The following is a 21,322-nucleotide window of genomic DNA, read 5'->3' on the forward strand; positions in this document are numbered from 1 at the left end:
GTTCATAATGACCCTCACAAGCTCCTCTGGTATTCCATAATGTCTCATGATCTTCCCCATAGTCTCTCTCGAAACACTATCAAAAGCCTTTTCAAAATCAACAAAACAAAGACTTAACGGTATTCTCATTTCATTAACTTGCTGCATCAAATGCCTAACTATAAAGATCTGATCATTGCAACCACGTCCCTTTCTAAAACCAGCCTGTTCATCCCTCAGAATACCCTCAACCACCAGCTCCAACTTATTTAACAACACTCTACTGAAAACTTTCATAGCTATTGGTGACAAAGAGATTCCCCTCCAATTACCACATTCACTCAGGTCTCCCTTCTCCGGAACTTTAACAATTACACCATTCTTCCAAACTGATGGTAGTAACCCCGTCACCCATATCTTATTGAATAGCTTGGTCAAGATCATTATTAATCTATCCCCCTCAACTTTAAACATTTCCGGAAATAAACCATCCTTATTATTCTTTAACTGTTTTACTGCTTTCTCCACTTCTGGAAGCCTCAACTCTCCTGTTTCTATATTTAAATCTTCCTGAGCAGACGGTATATCCTCTTCTGGTGATGTTGGTCTATTAAGAACTGTCTCAAAATGCTCTTTCCATCTATTTTTAATATCTCCATCTTTGGTCAATAAATTTCCTTCCCTGTCTCTAACTGGTATTTCCTTGCGTTTACCTGCATTACCACTCAGTCCTGTAATCGATTCATATGCTATTCTTTGACTCTGTCCATCATTTTTGTTTATTAAGATTTCAGTCTCTGCAACCTTTTCATCCACACATCTTCTTTTATCTCTCCTAGCTAACCTTCTTACTTCTGAATTCAAACTCCAGTACGCAGCTCTTGCTAATTCAATCTCTCATTCATCAACGCATTGCATATCACTCCTTAGTTTAGCCTCACCTCTCTTTTTTATCATATCCCACGTTTCCTCTGGTATCCATTTCTTTCTCCTGAATCTATGTCTCCTTCCAATCGTACATTCAGCAGTCTTATGCAAAACTTTGTTCACATCCTCCCACATCTCATCTACACTTCTCTCCCCCTCTTCCAACGTTTCCAGCACCAAAAACCTATTTCTGCATTCTAATTTGAATTCCTCCTTTTCTTCTCCTTCCCTTCTAAGCTTAACAATATCGTATCTACCAACACCAGATTTTTCCTTCTTCTGATTTTTAAGTTTAAACCTTATTTTTGCAATGCTTAGTTGATGGTCACTACCAATATCCGCTCCCCATTTAACATGAACATCTAGCAGAGAACTTCTATGCCTCCTACTGATAGCGATGTGATCAATCTGATTTTTATATTTTCCACATGGCGACACCCAAGTTGTCTTGTGTATATTGCAATGCTGAAAGAGTGTGCCCCCGATGACTAAGTCAATTGCTAGACAGAAGCTTCCAAACCTCACTCCGTTTTCACTCATCCTACTACCAACTCCCATCTTACCCATACATGCCTCAAATCCCTCATTTGAACAGCCCATTACTGCATTAAAGTCTCCAACGCAGATCAAAACATCATGTCTAGGTACCCTTCCTACTCCTCCTTGCAACTTTTCATAAAATGTGTCTTTCCTTTCATCGAGTGCATCATCAGTGGGTGCATAACACACAAACAGACTGATGTTGCCATGATTTGATTTAAACCGTGCGTATAACAATCGCTCATCTATAGGATCCCACTCACATAAAGCCTTATTTGCCTTACAACCCAGCAACAATCCTACTCCCTGATAATACATTCCGTCCTGTCGGCCAGATATCAATAAACGTATACCATCCTCCAAATCCAACTTATCGACTCCAGTTAATCTAGTTTCTGTCAGAGCACAAATATCAAGTCCGTAATTTTGAAAAACCTTCACTAACTCATCAATTTTACCGTCATGATTTAGCGTTCTCACACTCCAGTTACCAATTTTAATTGTATTTTTTGCAAAGGAAGTAGATTGTAATTGAGGCAACCGTGAGATTCTTAGCACCCCCTGCCCATTTAAGGGCTGCACGGGACTGGGGGCCATGTTCTTTCAGAGTCCATCAAGGTTATTATAATTATTATTATTATTATTATTATTATTATTACTATTATTATTAATATTATTAATATTATTATTATTATTATTATTATTATTATTATTAAGATAATAATAATAATAATAATAATAATAATAATAATAAAAATATTAATTATTATTATTATTATTATTATTATTATTTCATTTTTATTATTATGCCAAAATCATCATCATCATCATCGTTTTCTATAGCAGCAGCAGCAATGTTATCCTTCCGTCGTCTTACTATTCCTCCTCCTTTGTATTACTTATTGGCTCTGTTCCTTCAATGTTTATTTTCTTTCTCACCTCGTCGCAGCTCAAAGATTGATTTAAGCCTTTCTCTCTTTAGAATCCTCCATGATTAACCCTAGGAGTCTGTTTGGGGTATTTTTCGACCCATCGCTACTTTATGGTATTTATATTTTGCATGAAAGAAGTTTCATGCTTCATGACTTTTCCTAATTCTCTGAGGGTGTTGTTTATTTTTATTTTTTATTTTTCATAAAAATCTTCATAGTTTTTGCACATATGAAACAAATTACATCCAGTCTGTCTGGGTCATTTATGGCTCTATGGTCTACTTACGTCGAATCGTGAATGACCTATCAGTACTTAAAAGATAACTAACATGGTGTCGGTTTTTTCGATCGTTGTTTTTTCGATTTATTTATGTTTCAGGAACACACAGTTTTTTAGTTGGTAGCTTTTATAAACTAGCTCACAAGACGAAGAAAGCGATCAGTTATATTCAGACTCTGAAGTTGGTGAAAGTGATCATGTTTCAGTGAACAACGGACCCAGTAGTGATTCTGATAATTCTGAAAGTGAGGATGATCAAAATGTCCGTGTTTCAGAGAGCAAGTAGTCCAGTCAAGATTCTGATTCTAAAATCTATACATCCTATAATGGAGCCATAATGTGGAATGAAAAGAAACCAGATGCTTCAGTAGGTGGACGAGGTGCTAAGATTGTCATTGATCAAAAACCTGGCATTACATGCTTTGCAACAACAAGAATTACAGATGATGTAACATGTGCATTTGACCTTTTGATTACTTCAGACATTTTCAATGTTATACTGGAAATGACTAACAAAAGAGCAAATCAAGCACTTGGAACTGCAAATGTCACCAACATGACTGAACTGAAGGCCTATTATGGACTGCGCCTCCTAGCTGGCATACATAAGTCTCGTGGTAAGTCCCTTAGTTATGGGACGACACTTACAGACGACCAATATTTTGCGCAACAATATCTCTAGAAACATTCTTTAGAATTTCAATGTATGTTCGCTTTGATAACAAAGACACTAGAAACCCCAGTAGATGTCGTAATAAGCTGGCAGCTATCAGATATATTTGGGATACTTGGGTTGGAAGACTCCCACTCATGTTCAGTGTGTCATCAACTGTCACTTAACGAAATGCTGGTTCCATTCAGGGGAAAATGCCTATGCATACAATATATATCATCTAACCCAGACACATATGGAATAAAGGTATGGGCAGCACGTGATGGAGAAACAAGTTTCATGTGGAATGCAGAAGTGAACCTTGCTCGAAAAAAAGGTGAAGCAGCAGAACGAGAACAAGATAAACGTGTGGTGCTACAACTTACAGAGGGCCTGAAAGGAAGAAACATTACCTGTGACAACTACTTCTGCAGCTTACCCTTGGCCAAGGAACTGAATGCACGCAAGCAAACTATTGTTGGTACAGTCCGAAAGAATCGAAAGGAAGTTCCAGCAGAGTTTGTGAACCCCCCAAAATGAACAGTTTATTCAACCCTTAAAGGACTCCATCATGACAATGTGCTTATTTCATACTGTCCGAAGAAAGGGAAGACTGTACTCTGGCTGAGCGCAGTGCATGATTCTGTCACATACAGTGAGAGAGAAGATAAGAAACCCATCATAACTGAATTCTACAATCAACTAAAGGCGGTGTATACAACCTTGAAAGACTTGTGGCAACTTATCGCTCAAAACGTCAAACTGAGAGATGGCCAATGACTTTGTTTGATACAGTGGTAGATATCTCAGCATACAATGTATTTTTACTGTGGATGCAGATTCACTCCAACTGACTTAGAGGCATAAACTTCAAACGTAGATTATTTCTGCAAGAACTTGGATTGGCACTGGTTCAGCCGTACTTATCGTCACGGCCTGCCTTACCGAGGGCTCCAAATGCTAGGCGAGTCTGTGTGGCTGAAAGAGGCATGGTGGACGATAATTCTAAACAAGAACACTCAAGACCTGCAAAAACGAGACGTTATTACCTTTGCAAAGTGACAATAAGGTGTCAGTGCTAGGAATGCCTAAAACACACATGCAAACAACGTGGAGCAGCAACATTCAAATGCAATGCATGCATCTAATTAGGGCCTAACCCTCATATTGGAAGGGTGGATAGGTGGGTTAGGTGAGGGATCAGAATGACAGTCACTTCCATGCAGTAGACCCTGGGCAAAAATAATAAAAAAATACCATCTGTGGCAAAGAACTGTCCATTTTTAATTCCAGGTCAAATGTGACCCGAACAGACTGGATGTTTGTATATTCTGGGCAGACTACAAAGGTTAAGATCGCGTGGTGGCAGCAGAAATATGTTATCAATATTTCACCTATCATGGTGTGAATCTTCCTTCCTTGTGTCTTACATTTTTCCTCATATTTCCGCTCTCCTCGTTCATTACCTTCTAGTCTGTTTCTCTCTAATTGTCTAACTGTCTTTGTCTATCTGTTTGCATGTTTCTCTGTCTCAGTCTGACTGTCTGTTTATCAGTCCCAGTCTCTGTCTTTCTGTCCGTCTGTCTGTCACACACACACACACACACACACACACACACACACACACACACACACACACACACACACACACACACACACACCATTTTTTTTCTTTTACTTATTCTCCTTTTTTCCTGTCCCCTGTGATTTTCTTTCCTTTTCAGCCATCCATCTTCTTTCTTATTTGCCCGTCCATTCCCTTTCGTGTTTCGTCTAAATTCTCCTTCTACGTCTCCTCCTTCTCTCATCATACCCATCTTCTTGAACACTCTTATATTTAATTCCCACCCATTTCTCCCCTCCCTCTTGCTTTATTCTTTTATTTGTTATTTTTATCTTCGCCTTCTCCTATGTACACACCCTTCCTGATTATTTGCAGCAGACGTAACAATTACTTTCCACAGTTCTCTATTTTTTTCACTAGTAACTTTCTTCCAACTTCTCCTCCGTCTCTATACTCAACCTTCCTGATTGTTTTTGTTTCTTGGTTGACGAAATATTTTGCTTCCATCAGTCCTTTATCTGTATTTTTTATCATCTTTCCCAATAATTTCACTCTCGTCCTTGTTTTTGTCTTTTGTGCCTCTACATTACTACTTCCTTGTTACTATATTTTTAATAGAAGATACACATTATTTTCCTCAGTCGCTTCCCATCGCTACCTCATTTACTCTTTCTTTTCTTATTTATTTCTTCTTTTCATCCGAAGTTTTATCTTCTTCTTCTTCTTCTTCTTCTTCTTGTAGAGCCAATTTTCAGGGTTTATTTATTCTCTGCAGAACAAAATGGCTGTTTTCCTAACTCCTTTTGTCCAATTTCTTCCCCTCTCTCTTGTTTTCTCTTAAGTTGGTTCAGTCACTCCTTTATCCTAACTTCCCATCCTTCATAGATTAGCGTCCTGAACATTTTTTTCATTGCAGAAAAAGTAAATTTATTCCTAGTTCTTTTGTCTGGGCAACGCCGCCCGGGGAAGTACTACTGCCAAGGTAACGAGAGACTCAAGGAAAAGCCCGGATTCCATTTTCTCTCCTAGGTCTTGGTAGCTGGTTACACATTTCTCTGCCACACACATCAAAGGGTATCAGGCTGCCCTCTTTACACAACACACACATACACATTGCGTTAAACCAGCTATCCTCTCTCTATAAAACACCTATCTTGTCCTTACATGTCATACTCATTCCACAACACATCCCTGCTCCCTCCCCTCCCCCATAAAAAGAACCATGGCTGCTGCTATACTGGAAATTAGTACGATGGTTTCTCCGTTGACCACCACCGGCAGGGCTGGGTCGTCTGCGCAGGGCCCCTCCGGTCGTCATCAGGCGACTGTGCCACCTTCAGTGTTGCGGTGCCCCCAAATTGCTTGTCAGTGCGGTAAACTTATCTTCTGCAACATTAGGGAACTTCACTCCAGCATCAACTTGGTTCACAGTTTCCTCCAGTTTGAATCCCCAGATCTGCTATTTTTGACAAAGACTCAAGTAAGCTCCACCTCTGATTAAGATAGATTTAATTTTCCTGGTTATATTTTGATTCAAAATTTCAGACCTGAAGGAGGCGTATGTTGCCTTGCTAAATCAGAAATTGCCCTGGAGGAGATTGCTAAGTTTAACTGTCCTGATTTCGACTATTCCATATACAAATTAAATTCTTTTGGTAAAATTAAGTACTCCGGTTGTGTTTATCATTCCCCTAATGCCACTCCAGCGCCGAGTTTATTTGACTCTGTCTTCACAACTAAGTGTCCTCAACATTAATACTGCATCAGAAATTACTATCCTAGGTGATTTTAATGTCCGTAATGATGAATGGCTCACTTATTCAGCCAGAACTGACGACTCTGGTTTTGACTGTGAGCTATTTGCAGATTCATTTAATTGCACCCAGTTAGGCATCCTACCAGTGGACCAGACAACCCCGATCAAAATCCCCACCTATTGGACCTGTTTCTAACAACCAATTCAGATAATTATAATGTTGAAGTGAAATCCCCCTTCGGATCCTTGGATCATTGTCTGAAACAAGCCACCAATTCAACACCTACCACACCCTCCTGTTCTGAACCTGTTGTGGTGGCTAAATGTTACTACGACAGGGCAGACTGGGAGGGTCTCCAAAATCTTTTCATGGATGTTCCTTGGACCTTTTTCTCTCAAGATGCAAACTCCACATTGGGCCACATACAGGATTTCATTAAAGTCAGCATGGAAACATTAATTTCCCATCATTCTATCTATCTATATACCTAGGCTGCTTCCCCCAAGGAAAGGGAGGTAGCCGAGACAGGACGACAGACTCCCCATTTACTCATCCATTCAGACACATTCATTTGCATCTTAGCCTCAAAGGGGAGAACGGACAGATCCTCACCGCACCACACTGCACAAGGGTCAACTGCGCAATGCAATCGGTGACATCCGCAGCAGGGCCCGACAGCAGAGCTGGTTTACCCCTGCCACATCATAACAGACTCATCCCCTTACCTGCACCTGACCTGAAATAGCTGATCAGACCAAATGCGGGAGAATATCCCCTCAGGGCTGCGTCATCACTTATTCATTCACAATTTCTCTCCACCTATTTCTGTCACGCACAGCCACTCTTCCTTGCTCAACAGACATCCCTCTCTCATCATAGTTACAGAAAAAGATGTAATTCACCTAAATGGTTTGACTACAGTTGTGCTAGAATAACAGAACATAAAACAATAGCCTGTAAAACTTACAAAAGGATCAAAACTAAAGCAGCCTTTAACTGTTACAGAAATATCAGAAACCATGTCAAAACTATTATCAATCTTTCAAAATCAAACTTTCTTCATAGACAAGCTAACAAACTACTAAACAACCCAAATGATAACAAAATTTTCTGGTCTACTCTTAATTCATTCAAATCTAACTTCACTACCACCTCTTCTGTTCCATCGGCCCAGTCTCCCAATGGAAAACCAGTAAGTGACCCATGTGGTTATATTTTCAAGACATTCAACCCTAAATACAGAAAATCATAGTACTCCTGTACTTGATCTTGATTCCCCTCAAATACCCCCTTTCAAGATTCACACAGGATACATACAAGCTGTTTTACAGAATCTCTCAGTAGACAAAGCTACTGGTCCAAATGAAATTCCTTCAGTTGTAGTAAAAAAAAATAGCTCCCAAGTGTTGGCTCCTGTATTGGCAAAATTTTTCCTTTTATGCATCTGTACCTCAAGTTTTCCAGCCTCTTGGAAAGAAGCATATATCCTTCCTGTTCCTAAGAACAGGGCCATTTCTGATCCATCAAACTACAGACCATTCACTATAACATCCGTTCTCGGTAAAGTTTTTCAGACACTAATAAGGAAACGCATAATCAAGCACCTAGAAATCAATAAATTTATCAATGATTGGCAGTATGGATTTAGATAATAACGTTCAACTGTAGACATTCTTTGCCTTCTTACACATCGGATTAAACCACCACATCGTGGCAAATTTTTCATCAATGACCCTCCCCAATCCTGGCACATTTTCGTAGTCTTTTTTTTTTTGGCTAAAACCTCTGCTTTTTATGAGAAACATCGAAAATTCTGAGAGAAAATGCTCAGCTGGGTTTAGAAATATGGTACAGGTAACAGTACATTTACCTTGGTACCGTGTTCTCTCAGGCCAGACTCCAGAGAAAACGTTTTCTAGGGGAGGGGTAATTATTCCAAACCATTCATAACTGGTTAGATATTTATTTGGTAAGAATTTATACTTAGTACAAGAGTATATTGGTTTTCAGACAATAATATTGGCAATATAAGCGTTGTTCACTCACCAAACGCATCAACATATGGCACCTTCTTTTACGACGTTACCACCTCATTGCTTCTGCTTGTTTCTTCCTCTGGATTATTTCTTCCTTTGTCCTCCACCTCAGGAATCACTTTCACCTTGAATTTCGTCATTGGAGGGACTGTGGTGCAACATGTCTTTACTGGCCAGTTCACTGCTAATAGGTGAGTTGCCGAGAAAATGGCGTGCAGGGGGGAGGGGGGGGAGGGGGGGCCAGGCATTATTCCCGCCTGGCGTTGGGTAGAGGAAGGTCTCCCACATATACCTACCAAAAATCACCCATGAAACTTGAAAAATGTGCAAATGATGGACCTTGCAGTTGCAAAACATATGGATATGTTGTCAGGTGTCACTGTGACAAAACGTGGCAACGTATCCACACGTCGTCGGGACGCCTCAGGTTAACAAAACAATAGACCAACATGGTGAAACACACACAATAGCTCTTGATATTTCAAAAGCATTTGACAGAGTATGGCACTGGGTCATATTGTCAAAGATGTCACACTATGGCCTTGCATCACTGGTTCCTCTATTTTCCTCTTACCTTTATAAAAGAAATATACAGGTCATGGTAGATGGAATTTATTCCCAGTTTCATTCCATATATTCTGGCGTACCTTAGGGATCACTTTTTGCCACAACCCTCTTTCTCATTCATATAAATGACCTCCTATCTGTCACTCACAACCCAATACACCGTTATGCTGATCACTTGACACTTCAAAGTTCTTTCACATTTAGTACCACTTTAACACAATCTAATATTATAAATTCCCAAATAAACAGCAATTTCTCTGAACCAGGACCTTTCTGAAATTAATTAATGGGGACAAAGAAATCTGGCCTCATTTAATGCTCAGAAAACTAAATACATTAATTTCTCCAACAGAAAGAATTCCACAGACTCCCACATAATTTTAAATGATGTCAGTATTCCCATATCCACTACAATTGATATCCTAGGTGTTACTCTAGACCCCAACCTAAGCTGGACAACTTAAGTTAAATCCCTTGCTAAAAATGCTTCCAAAACAATGGGGCTTCAGTACAACGTTCGTGAATTCTTCACTTATGTGCAGTTGGCCACAATAAACAAAAGTCATATGCATTCTCAGATCGAAAACTGTTCGCTACTGTGGAGTGGATGTGGAGTGGTTGCACTGAGGCAGTTGGACACAATTCAAAATAAAGCCATTAGATTAATCAATAATCCTGCTATTACGTAGGACCTTCCTCCGGTACCAGGATGTAGAGATGTTGCATTTTTAGCATTAATTTACCGATATAATTTCCGTAAGTGCTTTGACAAACTTGCTTCAATTGTGCCTCCTCTTCACATTTTCTCCCGAAATACTCAAGCACCTGGGAGTGCCCATGAGCTCACACTCTCTCCCCTGCAATGCAGAACCTCTGCTTATCAAAATTCACTTATCCCCAGAACTACTATTCTCTGGAATTCACTTCCTGGGAGTTGCTTCCCACAGTCATTTAACCTGCCACGTGCCAGCTATTTTTAGCCCTCTGGGTCACCCCAGTGCCAGCCATTTTTTGACTTTTTTTTTTTTAAATAAAATGGTAGCTTTTGATGTGGAAACAGCGAATTTCGCCAATAAAATGCTCACCAAGACTCGAAAATGAGTTTTATTGAGTCCTGCATACTTGTGTACAGGTATAGCCACTCTCTCACACTCACCACGTATGTGGTGTAAGGTTTACTCAGGTATTTATGCTGGGAAAGTATAGCAATGTTCAGTACACTTTTCTGATCACTTATTACTTCTGCATCTATCACAATTTGTGTGTCTTTCTCACTGTGAATGCATTATCTCACACTTACTTGAAGATAGGTACAACCTGACTTCATTACATACAGTCCTGGCATTTACAAGAAGGTATTTACAAGTTGACTTCACTATTTAGTCCTTACACTTACAAGAAAATATTTACAAATTACACTTACATGAAATATTTACAAAATGCCTTCACTATGTACAGCAATGGGTGAGGCACACAGGCAGAGTGAGGCAGAGCAAGCGTGAGGGGGGGAGCGAGTGAGTGTATGGCCTTGACAGCCTGGGGGTAGAGGAACAGTTACATTACATGCCTGCCAATTTTTACCCACAAATCTTGAAAAATGCGGTCACAGTGAAGTTTTCTATTTTAGACCGTTTTAAAACTGCACTGGCACTGGCCGCAGCATTATGTCAGATTGTTTTAAAACGGCACTGGCATGCAGCGGGTTAAACCACTTTTATTTAAATCCAGTTGTTATAAATAATTTATGAATGGAGGATCCCTTTAGGCACATGGACATTTTTTTATTTCCTTTGTTTTTCCTTCCTCCATTCATTGTGTCTTATTAAAAAAAAAAAAAAACATTTCTTTTTATATTCTACTATTTACCTTGTGGTAAGGAAGGGCGTCCACCATCCACTAGTTTGATGTAGTGTTACCTTTGGTGATTTTACGTTGAGTAACATGCCATTTGGTTTCCTGTAGGCCTGTAACCATTTACTGAGCTAGGTGGTAACCATATAACGAAATGGAAAACTGGTGGTGTAGGGATTTAAGGTCCTCCACGCAGATGTTGCCCAGAGGGATTACATTTGAGGGATGGCTGCTGGTTACTGTCAGCATGAGGCAGTTCAGTCTGCCTGCCTGTTTGTCTGTCTCAGTCTGTCTTTCCGTATCTGTCTCTCTGTCTGTCTGTTTGTCTCTGTCTGTCTCTGTCTGTCTGTCTCTGTCTGTCTGTCTCTGTCTCTCTCTCTCTCTCTCTCTCTCTCTCTCTCTCTCCCCTCAGTTCTTCCCCATCTTTCTCTCCTTTCTCCTCATCCCATTAATCTCCCTCGTACTTAATTAGTCACCCCGTTTTGCTCCCTTGCCTGTCATCTTCTCTTCCTTCCCTTTACCTCAGCATATAATTACCTCTTCCATTTCCTTACCTTTTATCATTGCTCAGTATAACATACTTTCGTTATTCATATCATTCGCAATATTCAGTCAATGCTCTTCCATGAATTTCATCAAGATGTCATAACAACACTTCAACCAATACCTTAACACCAATCCTAAATAAACTAGCCTTAATACAGGCTTGTTGATATCACAGTGCCGTGAATTGTTTAAAAACAAGAAATTATATTAATATAAGTAGCCTATGGTTTGTTTATTGTGAAGATGCTGCACTTCCTGTCAGACTTCTATAGGTCTGTAAGAAGATACAGTAGGTTAAACTTGAACTGGACTCTTTAATATAACCAAATATATCAGTATAGTTTATCGCTTCCCTACTGCCTCATCAAAAACCACCGACTTTGACTCTATATCCACACAGTTTACTAACCTTACCCTCACCCTTACTTTTTCAGTTAAAGTGTTGGGTGATTATATCGTCCATAATGTAAAATGGTAATTATTTTTTGCCAGGACTGATGATACTGGTCCAGAGTGTGAGCTGTTTGCAGTATCTTTTAATATCACGGAATCAGAAAAACAACCAACCAAAATACCAGGTAATCCTGACCATGATGCCCATCTCTTGGGCCTATTCAATAGCCCAGCTCAATACAGGATAGAAGCACTACGAACCACTGGGATCCTCCGATCACCATCCGATAAAAACCACATTCGTCAGTTGCTCCAAACCTCCATGTTCTGACCAAGTCAGGTTGACCAGATGTCACTTTGATAAGGCAGTCTGGGATAGATTTAGAAATTATCTTAACGATAATACATGGTATAGTTTCTTCCCCACTAAAGTCAATACATTCATCCCAGTCCAACATTACTGTCTTTATACAAGTTGACATGGAATTCTTCATACCTAGTCAACAATTTGCTAAAATGTCGAATTCCCCCAAAATGGTTTGACAGCAACTTTGAAACAGTCACGGCACAAAAGTCTTTAGCAAACAATTCTTACTTAAGGGCGAAAACTACCAAATCCCTCAATCAGGTTAAAATTGCTAGAAACACAAAACAGTAATAAATGTCGTCAAATCAAACTTTCTTCACAAGACATCTAAAGTATTAAATAATCCTAATGATAACAGAAGCTTCTGGTCAACTCTCAGTCCTTTCGGTAGTAACTTTGAGTCATCACCAATTCCCCACTAAAATCGTCAGACGGAATCACTGTAAATCACCCAAATGGACACGCTTACATTCATGCCCAATACAGTTACCAGAAACTTTACCTTAGAGGAAGTCAGTAAGAATGTTCCTGTAACAGAACTTGACTCCTGAAGCTGCTCCATTAAAGACACAGACTAAATACATGGAATCTCTCCTAAACAACGGACCAACCAATAAAGCTCCAGGTCCAGACGGAATTCCTCCAATCGTTTTGAAAAAGTTTTCCCCCAAACTTGCTCCTGCTCTACCTAAACTGTTCACACTATGCATATGTAAGTAGTTATTCCTTAATTCTTGGAAAAAAAAAATCCACGAAATTCCAAAGAAAGGAAGTTCGTCTGCTGCCTATGATTACAAACTAATAGCAATCATATCTTCTCTTGGAAAAGTATTTGAGATTATTAATATGCATACTGATAAACATCTTGAATCCGACAATATAATTAGCGACAAACAATATGGTTTTTGCCCTAAAAGATCCACTATTGATATACTCAGTCACTTTACTTATACCATCCAACAGTCGATTGACAAATATAAATGCAGTAGCCCTTGATACTTTTATAACCTTTGACAGATTGTGCCACATTTTGTGCTATCCAGACTCCCTTGCTATTGCCTATCATCTTTTGTCCCGCCGATTTCCTCATATCTCGGCAATAGAATGATAAGAGTAAAAGAAGATGACGTCAGTTCCAATTTCAATCAATTAATGCAGGCATGCCACAAGGATCAGTCCTTCTTCCAACCCTGTTATTGATTCATATTATTGATTTCTTGTCTATCACCCACAATCTCATCTACTCATTTCAGCTGACTCAATGCTGTTCCACAGTTCTTTTATAGTTAAACACTCATTCACAAAGCTTAATATCTCTAATTCCCAACTCAGCTGAGCAATTTCCGTATATAAAGACTTAGCCAGGATCACCGAATGGGAACAAAATAACACCGTCTCATTTAATGCTAGAAAAACCAAGTATATACACTACACTAATAGATGTGGTACTTGCCTGGGTGACCGAAGCCACTCTCAGGTACTCGAGCCCCGTGAGGGGCCGGGGGGGGGGGGTTGCGGTGGTTTGGCCCCCATGCTGTCCTCCTCTTCTCTTCGACAGTCTCTGGGGGGTAAACCCACGGCGAAGACGCCACCGGTCAGTCTTCTAACATCAGAAATTTCACAAACGGCGTCCCCCAAGGATCTGTTTTGTCCCCTACACTCTTTAATCTACACATGCACGACGTACCCACACCCCACACACCACAGATACATATGGCTTCCTATGCAGATGATATAACACTTACATGTACACACCAAAACGCAAACACAGCTGCACACATCATTCAACCTTACCTCAACACACTACACGAATGGTTCACCACAAACAGGCTCAAAATAGCCCCATCCAAATCTACAGTGACTCTTCTCACAAATTGGACAGCAGAACACAGTCACATCCCACACCTCACCATAAACAACACTCCCCTACCACACACACACACACACCCAAAATCCTTGGTGTAACATACAATACATCAATGTCATTTAAACAACACATCACAAACATTAAAAATAAAATAACACCAAGACTCAATGCTTTGAGGTCACTTGCCCATACAACATTCGGACACAACAAAGAAACCACCACCACAGTATACAAACAATACATACGTTCAGTGATGAATTATGCAAGCCCTGCCTGGGCTTTTAACCTGACCAAAACACACTATAACACTCTACAGACCATACAGAACAAGGCCCTAAAAATAATCACAAGCTGTACAGCTACTACACCCACAGACCACCTACAGCAAGAAACCAAAGTCCTCAAAGTCAAGGATCACCTAGACATGAGAGGCACCCAGTTTCTTGCTGCAGCCTCCACAAACCCACAACACCCACTACAGTACATGGCAGCACATCCACCCACACCAAGGAACATCAAAACAACACCCAGCACACGATACCATACACAAATACTGTCATCTCTCCCCCCTCGCCCACCTCAGACCAGCTTCCAGAAGCATATCCATACTCAGATCACTCGCCGCTCCATTCACTCACTTAAAGACAACACACAGCTGCATGCACGGCCTCCTGACCACCCTTCTGAATCCTATCTTCCTCGTGAGGACAGGGTCCACCTGGCCAGGCTGAAATGTGGGCACCAACCAGCCCTCTTAAGCTACCAGAAGAGGCTGGATGACTCCATCGCTGATGCCTGTCCAGGATACAACACAGCACCCCATACTATCAAGCACATTATGGAAGACTGCATTGCACACAATCACCTACGCCAACAACACAACATACACTCTTTGAGAGCTCTGTGGGAAAGCCCGGTCTCAGCCATGGCCTTCCTAAGGGACTCGGGGCTGTTCGGCCAGACTGCCTAGGGAACAGCTACTACTACTACTATACTAATAGACAGGTATTGCATGATTCCTATACTTTCTCCAATGCAACTACTATTTCTGTTTTTTAAAGTATTGAAATTCATGGTGTTTTTCTTATCAGTATCTTCAGTAGGACCTCCCATGTTAGATCAATTGCAAAAACTGCCAAGAAGAAATTGTGATTATCTACAAAATCTACATGTGAAAGCCCCATCGTTCACCTTCTTCAAGCCCTATAGAGAAACTGGAAACTTCCCCTCTCTCTCTCTCTGAGCAATCCTATACTGCAGTTTGGGTGTTACATACACTCAGTGCTCGAGGTTCTCAAAGCAAGTAGGAAACCTCCAGGTGGAGACCTTCAGGTAGAACTGCCCCTCACATGTATAGTTCCCTAACTCTGGAAAAAAAAATTACAGTCCTAACTGTGAGATCTCATTATCCCTAACTAAGCCTAACAATCTAACCTAAAGGAAAAAAAGAATTGAAGGTCTATACACCGAGGTGCACTCGATTTGACAACACGCAGCTTCCACGCCTCATCTCTTCAGAAGCTGGATATACCCCCAACAACTACTCAACCCTATTAATCCAAAATTACAACATCATAGGTACTGGTAAGGAAGAAAAATACGCAGGTACAGTCCGGAGAGACCTGGAAGGGCATACCTGACTCCATGTTCCCAGCCAGTTAAGGGAAGGACAAGACATGTTCAGAGAAAAAAAAAATGAGTAGGCTATATACAATATATACACAATACACCCATCATCTACGTATACTGTGATGGACCTCCAACCTTGGTCAGGGTGAGTCCGGGTGGGCCTAACATCTCCAACTTTCTAATACGCTCAAAACACTCATCAATTGCAGAGGGTTCCTGTTTCACCTCTACTCCCTCAGGCATCTCAGTCTCAGTGTCAATCAATTTTTCAACATGGGACTCCATCATGAATTATTCAGACATGAGCAACCCCAGGAGGTAAATGCTCAACTACGAAAATGCCCCAACTGCAATTGAGCAACCCCAGGAGGTGAATGTTCAAATGCAACACCAAAATAGTACATACTACAAATACACATACCTTTTAACTCTACACATAATATAAAGTACTTATACCTTTGAGAACTGGAGGATGAGCTATTACTTTAATTTCAAGTTAGGTTAACCTCACATTAATAGGTCATCCCAACGCTGTGCCACCACTTGTACTGTCACCTCTGCGATCCAGACTTTTACATGGTCAAAAAGGGTAGAAAACAAGTCACTATTGATGACCACTGTGTGCTGGAACGGTCAGGAACTCAGATTGATGGAGACTCTCTCCCATTAGCGGCCTCTTCGGTTGCGTTTATTACATTTCAAGTGGCCAAGTTAAGAGTGGTAGCATGCCAGAATGATGGGGCCAGTCTCCAACTAGGCCAACCCAAGCCCAACCTTCGCAGTTTCCCAGAATGCTTCTAAGTTGCAAAATTAATAAACTACTAGGTAAGCTCTATACCACCAGTTCTTAAGGGTTATACAAACAATAAAGTTCGAGTGGGAGGGAACGTGTATTAACAAGACCAAAAAGTAGAAATCTTCCCCAGCAACTTGCTTTACAAATTAAGCCTGAATCAGTTGGCACATTGTTCTTAAAATATATCTCTATATGGTCCTAATATCAAATGCACAAAACTTAGCTCCTCTGTCCCAGTCCAATGTGTTTCTTCATAATCGTCCCTCTGATCACAAATTTCACTGGTCCAGTCCTCTGCCACTCCCGACCTTAACTTCCACACTGGGACCTTGATTCACTGGGACTTCGACCTCCACGCCTGGACTTGGACTCACTGGTACTTAGACCTCCACACTTGGATTTTGACTCACTGGAACTTCGACCTCCATGCTTGAACCCGCTAGAAGTTAATATGAATAATGAATAACTATTCTCCCAATGCAAGTAATCCCTTCACATGATCAGGAAGGTCTCATAATAAAGAAAGATGAGTTACAACACTCAGCATCTCAAGTAATAATAGAATAATACATGGCACTACAGACACATAGGTCTGCTCAAAATAATACTTATTGTAGGGATAACATGGAAGAAAAAGTACTGTAAAAAATACAGTAGGCATGAATAACTGTAACTAACCATGAAAATCATCACTGTATCAATATCACTGTGCCTCACAAAGTAACTACGTGAACATTTAACTTACAACATAGCCCTATTAAGTACTGAATTGCAAAGTCATTTCAACACAATAATAAATAATTCACAGTCCCCGGGCACCTGATACTTGGCCTACAAACCTCACACAGTTATCTGAGGCTCAGACAGAACTAGCTAGCATTCTCGTATTCCAGTTGCTAAATAGTAGTATAAAGTACAGTACACAAAAATATGGGAAATACCTCACTATCCAGCTAAAAAATGTAGGGGAGGTGAGTGGGAACACAGGACTCGCTTCTCCAAAGGCTAATGGCGTCACCGTTACACTCCCTGAGGAATGACAACACTTGACTCTACCCGAGTCCGTTTCTTAATTTCGTCACTATTATCACTCGTGTGATATTACTATTCATGCTTCAACATATCAGATATATCATTAATATCAAATTACTTACAGAATTCCTTGGAGGAGGGGGGGAGAATGACGACAGTACCGACCAGCTGCCATCTATCATGGCTGGTGAGCGAGTGAGACAAGCCAAACTGCGTGATGCCAAGGGAAGGGGGGGATGACGGCGTACGCAATTTAAGATTTTAATTATTACAGATTCGAGATAGACTCAGTGTGATGTCCTTCCCCTTACAATCGATTACCCCCCAAAAATAACATTCTCTAGTTACAATAATTACTCAACATCACCTCTCACTTTATACCCTTAAATCGAAAAATAATGAAAATTATCGTGCTTTACATCACTTTGCACACGCATACATTATACTGGATAATGTGAACAAAGGCACATGTTCCCATCGACTCGAGATTTTATATTATAAAGAGACATAATACTAGTGAATTACAGTAGGAAAAAAAAGTGACTTAGCAACTAGCTAATTAATCTATGTTCTGGACACGTCCGCATGGTAACAGCCATGCCTCGGCCACTCTCTCTCACTTAACCGAACTTTTGGTCAAAAATAAACTAGATACAACTCATTATCACTTCCGGGCACTACATCCGCCCACGGTTAGGGAAGACCAAAAGTTCGGGCGACTGGACCTGAACTCCTCCGAAATGCCCAGTACCTATACTTAACACACACTGTACGTAAGTTCACCTACTTGACCAGTCTCCCTTAATACTGCTATTGTGGGGTGTTTCACACGTTCCTTGCTCGTGAGGGGAAACCAATCTGCACGCCTCCAAAACACCAGCCAACTTGTCCTATACTGCGACTGTGGGATATTACATAAGCTCCATGCTTGAGAACAGTCAGCGGCTATCATGTCCACAAAAAATAATTCCTCTACCATGAGTAAATTTTCTCCCACTACTCACTATATGCAACTGATGACATACGCCACTCACTGGGCATATTACTCACAAGGAGAATGTCCTGCTACAAGGAGAAACTTTGTGCTTAGTTAAGAGTAACACGAGTCGCTCCACTACGTTCTGTCCAGGTAGACCGAGCGAAACCTACCTACCTCTCCTAACATGCGAAAGCCCCATCGTTCACCTTCTTCAAGCCCTATAGAGAAACTGGAAACTTCCCCTCTCTCTCTGAGCAATCCTATACTGCAGTTTGGGTATTACATACACTCAGTGCTCGAGGTTCTCAAAGCAAGTAGGAAACCTCCAGGTGGAGACCTTCAGGTAGAACTGCCCCTCACATGTATAGTTCCCTAACCCTGGAAAAAAAAATTACAGTCCTAACTGTGAGATCTCATTATCCCTAACTAAGCCTAACAATCTAACCTAAAGGAAAAAAAGAATTGAAGGTCTATACACCGAGGTGCACTCGATTTGACAACACGCAGCTTCCACGCCTCATCTCTTCAGAAGCTGGATATACCCCCAACAACTACTCAACCCTATTAATCCAAAATTACAACATCATAGGTACTGGTAAGGAAGAAAAATACGCAGGTACAGTCCGGAGAGACCTGGAAGGGCATACCTGACTCCATGTTCCCAGCCAGTTAAGGGAAGGACAAGACATGTTCAGAGAAAAAAAAAAATGAGTAGGCTATATACAATATATACACAATACACCCATCATCTACGTATACTGTGATGGACCTCCAACCTTGGTCAGGGTGAGTCCGGGTGGGCCTAACATCTCCAACGTTCTAATATGCTCAAAACACTCATCAATTGCAGAGGGTTCCTGTTTCACCTCTACTCCCTCAGGCATCTCAGTCTCAGTGTCAATCAATTTTTCAACATGGGACTCCATCATGAATTATTCAGACATGAGCAACCCCAGGAGGTAAATGCTCAACTACGAAAATGCCCCAACTGCAATTGAGCAACCCCAGGAGGTGAATGTTCAAATGCAACACCAAAATAGTACATACTACAAATACACATACCTTTTAACTCTACACATAATATAAAGTACTTATACCTTTGAGAACTGGAGGATGAGCTATTACTTTAATTTCAAGTTAGGTTAACCTCACATTAATAGGTCATCCCAACGCTGTGCCACCACTTGTACTGTCACCTCTGCGATCCAGACTTTTACATGGTCAAAAAGAGTAGAAAACAAGTCACTATTGATGACCACTGTGTGCTGGAACGGTCAGGAACTCAGATTGATGGAGACTCTCTCCCATTAGCGGCCTCTTCGGTTGCGTTTATTACATTTCAAGTGGCCAAGTTAAGAGTGGTAGCATGCCAGAATGATGGGGCCAGTCTCCAACTAGGCCAACCCAAGCCCAACCTTCGCAGTTTCCCAGAATGCTTCTAAGTTGCAAAATTAATAAACTACTAGGTAAGCTCTATACCACCAGTTCTTAAGGGTTATACAAACAATAAAGTTCGAGTGGGAGGGAACGTGTATTAACAAGACCAAAAAGTAGAAATCTTCCCCAGCAACTTGCTTTACAAATTAAGCCTGAATCAGTTGGCACATTGTTCTTAAAATATATCTCTATATGGTCCTAATATCAAATGCACAAAACTTAGCTCCTCTGTCCCAGTCCAATGTGTTTCTTCATAATCGTCCCTCTGAGCACAAGTTTCACTGGTCCAGTCCTCTGCCACTCCCGACCTTAACTTCCACACTGGGACCTTGATTCACTGGGACTTCTACCTCCACGCCTGGACTTGGACTCACTGGTACTTAGACCTCCACACTTGGATTTTGACTCACTGGAACTTCGACCTCCACGCTTGGACCCACTAGAAGTTAATATGAATAATGAATAAATATTCTCCCAATGCAAGTAATCCCTTCACATGATCAGGAAGGTCTCATAATAAAGAAACATGAGTTACAACACTCGGCATCTCAAGTAATAATAGAATAACACATGGCACTACAGACACATAAGTCTGCTCAAAATAATACTGTAGGGATAACATGGAAGAAAAAGTATTGCAACAATACAGTAAGAATGAATAACTGTAACTCTAACCATGAAAATAATCACTGTATCAATATCACTGTGCCTCACAAAGTAACTACGTGAACATTAACTTACAACATAGCCCTAATAAAAAAATTGCAAAGTTATTTCAACACAATAATAAATAATTCACAGTCCCCGGGCACCTGATACTTGGCCTACAAACCTCATGCAGTTATCTGAGGCTCAGACAGAACTAGCTAGCATTCTTGTATTCCAGTTACTAAATAGTAATATAAAGTACAGTACACAAAAATATGGGAAATACCTCACTATCCAGCTCAAAATGTAGGGGAGGTGAGCAGGAACACAGGACTCGCTTCTCCAAAGGCTAATGGCGTCACCGTTACACTCCCTGAGGAATGACAACACTTGACTCTACCCGAGTCCGTTTCTTAATTTCGTCACTATTATCACTCGTGTGATATTACTATTCGTGCTTCAACATATCAGATATATCATTAATATCAAATTACTTACAGAATTCCTTGGAGGGGGGGGGGAGAGGATGACGATAGTACCGAC

The sequence above is a fragment of the Coenobita brevimanus genome, chromosome 29 (assembly GCF_032717465.1).
Source record: "Coenobita brevimanus isolate Jiangsu-jjx chromosome 29, ASM3271746v2, whole genome shotgun sequence".
NCBI lineage: Eukaryota > Metazoa > Arthropoda > Malacostraca > Decapoda > Coenobitidae > Coenobita > Coenobita brevimanus.